General features: G+C 44.0%; 1 protein-coding gene and 1 non-coding gene across 6 annotated transcripts in view; one reads left to right on the forward strand and one right to left on the reverse strand.

The window, feature by feature from the left end:
• The window catches only part of UBAP1 (ubiquitin associated protein 1), an 82,220-nt gene extending 76,325 nt beyond the window's left edge, over positions 1-5,895 (reverse strand). For 3 of the 5 annotated variants that reach the window (XM_066256898.1, XM_066256893.1, XM_066256891.1), the window contains exon 1: positions 5,679-5,895. The gene's annotated coding sequence lies outside the window, so the exon portion shown is untranslated. Of the gene's footprint in view, positions 1-5,313; positions 5,444-5,678 lie in introns of those variants that run through there. The other 2 variants (XM_066256894.1, XM_066256892.1) reach the window with 2 other exon arrangements.
• A 429-nt stretch (positions 5,896-6,324) lies between these two features.
• LOC136327683 (U2 spliceosomal RNA) lies at positions 6,325-6,515 on the forward strand. Its single transcript, XR_010729854.1, has one exon. It is a non-coding gene; the product is annotated as a U2 spliceosomal RNA (small nuclear RNA).
• Positions 6,516-8,239: the final 1,724 nt, after the last annotated feature.

Consider the following 8,239-nt stretch of genomic DNA (forward strand, 5'->3'; position numbering starts at 1 on the left):
GTGAGGATGATCTGGCTGCGACATCTGTCACCCCATTGATCGCCAGGGTTGATTCGGCTGATCTGGCTGGCTAGGCGGGTGTCCCCTTCCTCCCTCACTGCTGCATGTGCCTCCCTCCCGAAGCTGCACGGCGCTTGGTCAAAGAGGACGACCTTCCCCAATAGAGGAGAGGACCATTCTTTGGTCAAGGGTATACAAGCAGCTGTGCTCCCCTGCTAGAACCTCCAAACAAGTCTCAAATCTTGCTACCTTCACCTAAAATTTTTTGCATTTAAACACCTAAGATTTTTTTAAATTATTTTTATTTATTTATTCATTTTAGAGAAGAGAAAAGAGAGGAAGAGCAGGAAGCATCAATTCCCATATTTGCCTTGATCAGGCAAGCCTGGGGTTTTGAATCGGCAACCTCAGCATTTTATCCACTGTACCACCACAGGTCAGGCCAACACCTAAGATTTTTAAAGCATGAAATTATAGCTCTTGATTCATAAGAAAACATTACTCTTATGTTTAAATTATTTTCCAATATTATAAAAAATTATGCACTACAGATTTTAAAGAATTAAAAGAAAAATCTCTTTTTTACTTTTTTTTTAGTGAAGGGCTCCTTCCTATAATTACCATAGATTCTGGTCCTGGTGGGGTAGCTTAGTTGGTTAGCAGTGGTCGGCAAACTCATTAGTCAACAGAGCCAAATATCCACAGTACAACAATTGAAATTTCTTTTGAGAGTCAATTTCTTTTTACTTAAACTATATAGGTAGGTACATTCCTTATTGAGGTAGCGACCACACGTGGTATTTTGTGGAAGAGCCAAACTCAAGGGGCCAAAGAGTCGCATGTGGCTCCTGAGCCGCCATTTGCCGACCATTGGGTTAGAGCACTGTCAGAATTTGCTCAACTTACAGGTTCGATCCCTAATCAGGGCATATACAAGAATCAACCAATGAATGCATAAGTGGAACAACAAATCCATGTTTGTTTCTCTTTCTCTCTCTCTCCCCCCCCCACCTTCTTTTCCTCTAAAATCAATAAATATTTTTAATTTTTTTTTTTAATTAGATTCTGGATAACCAAATAGATTTTCACTTTTCTTCTTGATATAGAAGTAAAGGTTCCCATGCTATGTGGGAAACTTAACCTAGTTAATATCTAAACTTCAAGTGTTTTTGTTTTCTTCTTTTTTTTTTTTTTTTTTTATTTATTTTTACAGAGGCAGAGATAGACAGGGACAGACAGACAGGAAGGAGAGAGATGAGAAGCATCAATCATCAGTTTCTCGTTGCACGTTGCGACTTCTTAGTTGTTCATTGATTGCTTTCTCACATGTGCCTTGACCGCGGGCCTTCAGCAGACCGAGTAATCCCCTGCTGGAGCCAGCGACCTTGGGTCCAAGCTGGTGAGCTCTTTGCTCAAGCCATATGAGCCCGCGCTCAAGCTGGCCACCTCGGGGTCTCAAACCTGGGTCCTTCCGCATCCCAGTCCGACGCTCTATCCACTGCGCCACCACCTGGTCAGGCTGTTTTTGTTTTCTTCTAAAAAAAAAAGCTATTTAATACCTTAAGGCAGTGGTCCCCAACCTTTTTTGGGCCATGGACCGGTTTAATGTCAGAAAATATTTTCATGAACCGGCCTTTAGGGTGGGACAGATAAATGTATCACGTGACCAAGACAAAGCGCCAAGAGTGAGTCTTAGACAGATGTAACAGAAATAATCTGGTCATTTTTTTTTTTTTTTTTTTCTTTCTTTTCCATTTTTCTGAAGCTGGAAACAGGGAGAGACAGTCAGACAGACTCCCGCATGCGCCCGACCGGGATCCACCCGGCACGCCCACCAGGGGCGATGCTCTGCCCACCAGGGGGGCGTTGCTCTGCCCATCCTGGGCGTCGCCATCTTGCGACCAGAGCCACTCTAGCGCCTGAGGCAGAGGCCACAGAGCCATCCCCAGCGCCCGGGCCATCTTTGCTCCAATGGAGCCTTGGCTGCGGGAGGGGAAGAGAGAGACAGAGAGGAAAGCGCGGCGGAGGGGTGGAGAAGCAAATGGACGCTTCTCCTGTGTGCCCTGGCCGGGAATCGAACCCGGGTCCTCCGCACGCTAGGCCGACGCTCTACCGCTGAGCCAACCGGCCAGGGCCATTTTTTAAAAATAAAACATCGTTCAGACTTAAATATAAATAAAACGGAAATAATGTAAGTTATTTATTCTTTCTCTGCGGACCGGTACCAAACGGCCCACAGACCGGTACCAGTCCGCGGCCCGGGGATTGGGGACCACTGTCTTAAAGTACTACAGACTACCTTTTGCATTCACTGAGAAAGAATGTCTAAAGAAAATTACCTAGCCCTGGCCAGATAGCTCAGTTGGTTAGAATGTCATCCCAATATACCAAGGTTGTGGAGTCAATCCCTGGTCAAGGCACATACAAGAATCAACAAATGAATGCATAAATAAGCGGAACAATAAATTTATGTCTCTCTCTCTCTCTCTCTCCCTCCCTCCTTCCTCTCTCCCTAAAATCAATATATAAAAATTTGAAGAAAATTACCTAATTAATGATGAACTGATGGTTGGTATTTTTGGTTCTTTTTTTGGTTGGTCTGTGCGAAGTTTACACTAAAATAATTTACATGTGAAAAACCTCAAAACATTCAACAGTATAATTAGAGAACGACATATTTATAACACCAGAATGTATCCTGAGGAGGCGGTGGCACAGTGGATAGAGCATCAGACTGGGATGCGGAGGACCCAGGTTTGAGACCTCGAGGTCACCAGCTTGAGTGAGGGCTCATCTGGTTTGAGCAAAGCTCACCAGCTTGGACACAAGGTCGCTGGCTTGAGCAAGGGGTCATTCGGTCTGCTGAAGGCCCAGGGTCAAGGCACATATGAGAAAGCAATCAATGAATAACTAAGGTGTCACAACGAAAAACTGATGATTGATGCTTCTCAACTTTCTCCATTCCTATCTGTCTGTCCCTATCTATCCCTCTGTCTGACTCTCTCTCTGTCTCTGTAAAAAACAAAAACGTGCCTGACCTGTGGTGGCGCAGTGGATAAAGCGTCGACCTGGAAATGCTGAGGTCGCCAGTTCGAAACCCTGGGATTGCCTGGTCAAGGCACATATGGGAGTTGTTGCTTCCAGCTCCTCCCTCCTTCTCTCTCTCTGTCTCTCCTCTGTCTCTCTCTCTCTCTCTCTCCCACTCCTCTCTAAAAAAATAAATAAATAAATAAATAAATAATAATTAAAATAAAATAAAATAATAATAAAATAAAATAAAATAAAAAACAAAAAAAAAATCCAGAACCTATATGTTTGGCTAATGGAAAATACATCTATAATACTAAAAATACTCGAGACAATTTTAGTCACTGAATTAAACTTCAGAAATTTCATTTTACATACCTTAGTCAAGACATAACAGATACATGAGATAAAAGTGACATTTGCCTGTCCAATGTGAACTAGCAACCATTGATGAGAACTGTCTACAGATTAATATTATTTTAATGAAAAATAAAACCTTTCAGGCCCTGGCCAGTTCACTCAGTGGTAGAGCATCGGCCTGGCGTGCAGGAGTCCCGGGTTCGATTCCTGGCCAGGGCACACAGGAGAGGCGCCCATCTGCTTCTCCACCCCTCCCCCTCTCCTTTCTCTCTGTCTCTCTCTTCCCCTCCCGCAGCCAAGGCTCCACTGGAGCAAAGTTGGCCCGGGTGCTGAGGATGGCTTCATGGCCTCTGCCTCAGGCGCTAGAATGGCTCTGGTAGCAACAGAGAACGCCCCAGATGGGCACAGTATCACCCCCTGGTGGGTGTGCCGGGTGGATCCCGGTCAGGCGCATGCGGGAGTCTGTCTGACTGCCTCCCTTTTCCAGCTTCGGAAAAATACAAAAAAAAAAAAACCTTTCAGATATACATAAAATATGGCAGGACGAACAAAAAAAAAGAAAATATGCCATGAGGCAATGAGTCAAATACAAATGAAAAATTCAGAAAGTTCTTATATTCACATACTTTAATTTTCTTCCTATGTCTTTATATCTGAAATAACACTTTAATCTTCCAATGAGGCCATAGCAAGTTATTTGCTATGCAGTGCTAGACATGCTCACTAACCGAAACATTAATTTTGGCCCTGGCCAGTTGACTCAGCGGTAGAGCGTAGGCCAGGCGTGTGGAAGTCCTAGGTTCAATTTCCGGCCAGGGCACACAGAAGAAGCGCCCATCTGCTTCTCCACCTTTCCCCCACTCTCTTCCCCTCCCTGCAGCCAAGGCTCCATTGGAGCAAAGCTGGCCCAGGCGCTGAGGGTGGCTCCATGGCCTCTACCTCAGGTGCCCTGGTAATGAGCAATGCCCCAGATGGGCAAAGAATCGCCCCCTGGCGGGCATGCCAGGTGGATCCTTGTTGGGCGCCTGCGGGAGTCTGACTGCCTGACCGCTTCTAACTTCGGAAAAATACAAAAAGAAAAGAAACATTAATTTTTTCATTTCCATAATTATGACTCTATTAATGCAATCAATAAATGTTAAATAACAAAAAGAATGAGTAGAACAAAAAAGAATAAATAGGATGGGTTAGAAATAAAAATGTAATTTATAAAATTCCACTTAAAAATAAATTAATGCAAACAATGTAATTCTATATAAACTTTGGACATTTCAGTAGTTGCTATATACAGAAACTTTCAGTTAAACTTGTTGGAGATATTAACTAGATAGAGTTCGCTATCACTAAAGACAAAGTGTTCTGTTTTTCCCACCATCAAATCTGACAAAATTTTAAAGAGAAATAGCCATCATATCTATCCAAATTCTCAAATACTAAAACATAACTAAGGAAAATGAGAAAGCACTTAGTGGAGTTAGGAAAGAATTTATTTAATAGTTAACTAAAACACTAAATCTGGTTTGCAACACTCCATGGTGTCTAAAAACTTAAAATTTTCAGTTTAATACAGCATCTATTTTTATGCCCCGCCATACTTTTAAGAGGTATTCTGGAAACCAGTACATGGGGTGACAACACAAAGACCTGAGATCACCGACACAGATCAAATAAATGGACTATGACTTGATGTTCCTTAAGAAAAATCTGGGGCTGTTTCAGAGTGCTGTACAAGTCAGTCTCCACCCAAGAAACAACCAAAGAGATAAGGTAAACATACCTGGAGAACACCTGACAATATCAAAGATATTCCCAAAGCTCACTCACCCCGGGTCTGGTCTCCTCCTTCTCTCCCACATCTCATCACCTCAGGGAGAACTATATCAGCACCTCACTACCCCAGCTCACCCTCAACTCCACATCACTTACCTTCTTTACTAAGTTTCCCCCTCCCCGGCACCCTGTAATTTCCACCGAGTTCTCACTCCAGCAAGACAGACGTCCACTGCGGCTACCTTCCAGTAGTGTATTAGTCCCCTTAATCCGAACTCATTATCCCACACCCCACCTGCCCTCTGCCCCTTCAACTTTGGCCCCGTCACTCCAACCCTTCTCCCTGAATTCTCCCCAAATCACGGATCTCTGGCCCCTTCTCACTCCCACTCCTTCAGCTGCATCTCCTTTCACCTAGCTGGGCCTCTTCCCCTGGTTCCCTACACCATCCCTCTCCCGGTACCGGCGCCCTACCCTCAACTCCGCCCCTCTCCCCCTCCCCCAAAAGGAGGCCCCCTCACCTGAGCGTCGCTGCCGTCGCCGTCCCAGAAGCCGAAAGGTGTTGACGCCGGCCGACCTCCCAGGCTCGGTCCCCGCTGAGCTTCTGACGGCCCCTAGGGAGAGGGAACGCCACCACCTTCAACTCTGCCCGCCCTGAGCCAAGCCGTCACCGTAGCCACAGTTCGTACCACAGCCGCCATGTTGAAGTCCTACTTCCCTCCTCCTTCTCCTCACCACTCCGCCCCTTTGGGCGTCTGACGTCATGTCGCCGCGTCCACGCCCCCCGGGCCAATGGGAGGAGCCCACGGTGAGGTAACTAATCTCTCTTCCGGTGCTAAAACATCTGCTACCAGAAACGTTACAATTGGAGCAGTGAATCCTGCCTAACCAGAGGGAGAGAGGAAAGGAGAGGGTCATTGAGAGGGTAAAGCTTAGTTAGGGGCTGGAGAAACGGATTAGAGAGAAGGGTAGAAATGCAGGGACCACAGTTGAAGAGGCAGAAGGTAGATGAGATGCGGGAAAACAAATTCAGATTAAGGGAAATAATACACTACTGCAGTAATTTTCAACCAGTGTGCCATAAGAATTTTTAAAATATGCACTACCTGACTATTTAGTCAAGGGCATTGACCTCTTTTCCCTTAGATTGTCAAATGAAAAAATGATACTGCTTCTGGGCCTTTCGGCTAAGACCAAGGGTAGTTATCTGTTCTTACCAGTTTAACATTTGATACATTCCCTATCCAAGGATATTAAATGGGTTTTTGGAGCAAGGAGATGGAATAGGAGCTTGCTCCATCTTTGTTGCCCACAGATCCAGTATTGCAGTACTTCTGGGAGCCGCCTCAGGACCAAAAGAAAAAGACAAAAAAATCACAACAGCTAACACAAAAATAGTGGTGCAGTGTAAATGAATCAGAATTATACCTATTTTTTTGTCAGATCAACAAAAAATTGATTTTTTTGTGTGCCACAGAAATTTAGTAATTAGTTTATGTGTGCCACAAGATGGAAAAGTTTGAAAAACACTGCACTACTGGAAGCTAAGTGTAGGACACATCTATCTGGCAGAAACCCAAGAGCCTGAAACACGAAAGGAAGTGCAAAGATTTACTCAGGATACCCTACTTAGTGACCTAGAACTAGTCCTACCCTTTCTTTTTATATTTTATTTTTTAGTGAGATAGAAACAGAGAGAGGGACAGATAGAAAGGGGGAAAGATGAGAAGCATCAATTATTTATTGTAGCACCTTAATCATTGATTGCTTTCTCCTTATGTGCCTTGATGGGGTGGGGAAGCCTTGCTCAAACCAGAGACCTTGGGCTTCAAGCCAGCAACCATGAGGTTGTGTCTATGATCCCCTGCTCAGGCTGGCGACCTCAGGTTTCCAACCTGGGTGCTCTGCATCCAGGCCAGTGCTCTATCCACTGCACCCCATGGGATCAAGTTAGTCCTACCCTTTCTGGTAATGGCATCACTTTCTCTATTTACAAATGAATGGGTTGAATGGTGACCTCTAAATCCTCTGATTCTGACATTCAACCAGTTTAAACCAGGTAATCCGGTCCCAAAACTTGACTGCCTCCTCTGTTTGCTGGATGTCTTCTGGAATCAGGTTCATGGAGAATTCATAACTAAATAAGATAAATCTTTGTTCCCAAAAGTTCCCAAATGGTGGGAGAAATAGAAGCGTAAGCAGTTAACCCTAGGAAAAGCCAGAGGGTGATAATGGCACATCAAGTGATCTGGAAAAACTGACTTTTGGCTAAAGGATTAGGAAAAATTTACATCTACACTTTTCAGGTAATGTACATAAAGAATGTATATACTCACACTCAGTCAGTTAGCTCAGTTAGAATGTCGACCCTAAATGCCAAGGTTTCGAGTTTGATTTCTGGTCAGGGCTTATACAAGAGCAACCAATGAATGCACAACTAAGTGGAACAACAAAGGAATGCTTTTATCTCTCTCTCTCTCTCTCTCTCTCTCCCTATGTCTCTCTCTCTCTCCCTATGTCTCTCTCACTCTTCCTTTCTCTGTCCCTCTAAAAGCAACCAATTTTAAAAAAAAAGTTTTTTAAAGAGTGTGTACACTCTTGTGTCTTATTCTCCAGGCCTGTTTCCTCTACGGCACTCCAAAGAGGTAATATATGTACTTTGGAAAGTACAGCAATTTTAACTCCAAGTCAAAACGAGAGACTTCCAAAAGTGGGGGATGTTAAAGTGAGCAAAAAATAACAATGAATTCTGGACATGTTTGCCTACTTAATTCAACAAATAATGGACAGCCACAGAAGATCTGTAGAGAGAGCAGGGAGCTGAGCGAAGCTCTTCATCAGGAGAATTAAAATGATAACAGTGAATAAAATGGATTGGAGACTAAATTGTAGTCTTCTGCATTGAGTAAAAGACTCATCTGAACTAAAGAAGAAACAGTGGGAATGGAGACTAGGGGATGAACTGGAGCAGGATTTAGGAGATTGACTCAACAAGACTAAGAAACCTGCTATATGGGAGGAGAAATCGTGAAGAAGGAGCGAAGTTTTTGGGGTCTCTTACTAACAGAAACAAAAACGATCT

The sequence above is a fragment of the Saccopteryx bilineata genome, chromosome 2 (assembly GCF_036850765.1).
Source record: "Saccopteryx bilineata isolate mSacBil1 chromosome 2, mSacBil1_pri_phased_curated, whole genome shotgun sequence".
Classification (NCBI taxonomy): domain Eukaryota; kingdom Metazoa; phylum Chordata; class Mammalia; order Chiroptera; family Emballonuridae; genus Saccopteryx; species Saccopteryx bilineata.